The sequence below is a fragment of the Chenopodium album genome, chromosome 7 (assembly GCF_948465745.1).
Source record: "Chenopodium album chromosome 7, dcCheAlbu1.1, whole genome shotgun sequence".
Classification (NCBI taxonomy): Eukaryota; Viridiplantae; Streptophyta; class Magnoliopsida; order Caryophyllales; family Amaranthaceae; genus Chenopodium; species Chenopodium album.
In genome coordinates, this window is record NC_137840.1 from 25,746,022 (window position 1) to 25,747,125 (window position 1,104).

At 44.7% G+C, this 1,104-nt stretch overlaps 1 non-coding gene across 1 annotated transcript; it reads left to right on the forward strand.

Annotated features, from left to right (window-relative positions):
- Positions 1–378: 378 nt before the first annotated feature.
- On the forward strand, positions 379–484 carry LOC145641107 (small nucleolar RNA R71). Its single transcript, XR_014115173.1, has one exon. It is a non-coding gene; the product is annotated as a small nucleolar RNA R71 (small nucleolar RNA).
- Positions 485–1,104: the final 620 nt, after the last annotated feature.

Here is a 1,104-nt window from a genome sequence, read left to right on the forward strand (position 1 = left end):
CATCCTTGGGGCATTGTATTGTAAGAAGAGGGGGAGGAAGTATCCATACCATTGCCTCCCTTGGTTGAAGGCGAGGTATTACCATGAGGGTTGGACCTTTCTTTCATCAATTCATCCATTTGCTTGGTCATTTTGGAGATTTGGGTAGAAAGGTTGTTGATTGCATTGGCTTGCTCCAATGCATAAACACCCTTGCTAGAAGTAGCATCTCTTTCTCCTTCGTACCAATCATCATAGTGCTTTGCGGCCTCCTCTATAATACACTCCACTTCATGCTCTCCTTTGTTCATGATTGGACCACCGGCCGCGGCGTCTAGGCTTGTTCTTCCTTGAGGTGTAAGACCTCCATAGAAAGTGTGAATGAGTTGATACTTGGGTATCCCATGGTGTGGGCATTGACGTTGAAGCTCTTTGTATCGTTCCCATGCCGCACTTAGAGACTCACCACTCTTTTGGTGAAAACCTTGAATCAAAGACTGAGCCTCGGCGGTCTTCCTATGGTTATAAAACCTCCTTAAGAAAGACGTAGTCACTTGGTCCCATGTTGTGAGAGAATTAGGGGGGCACCTCCTTCTCTAGCCATTCTAGACCTCTCCCAATTAGCGAAAATGGAAACATTTTGAGGCGAATATATTCTTGAGTCACTCCATTGGCCTTTATTGTGTCACAATATTTCTCAAACTCTTATAGGTGCTCATGAGGACTCTCAAACTTTCCACCCGAGAATTGTTTCCTCTCAATCAAGGCAATCAAATTAGGCTTAATCTCGAAATTGTTGGCTTGAGTAGTAGGAGTTAGGATCCCACTTTGCGCTCTAAAAGCTTCGGGGGCCCCAAGACGACTCAAAGGCGTATTCTCTCCCATTTTAGAACCGTCTTCACTCTCAAACTTATAGGTTGAGAAAGGGTTGATTTCTGAACTCGAAGATGATTTAGGGCTATCTAATTCTTCACTTGAGGGTGAAGAGGGTGGAGTATCTTCTAATTCTCTTACTCCTCACGTTGGAGTGTGGGAATTTCTACTCCTTGCTCTTGCTTCTCTTCGAAGTAGGGACAAAGACCTCTCTAGCTCTAGATCGATGGGAATCAAAGATCTTGAGCGGGT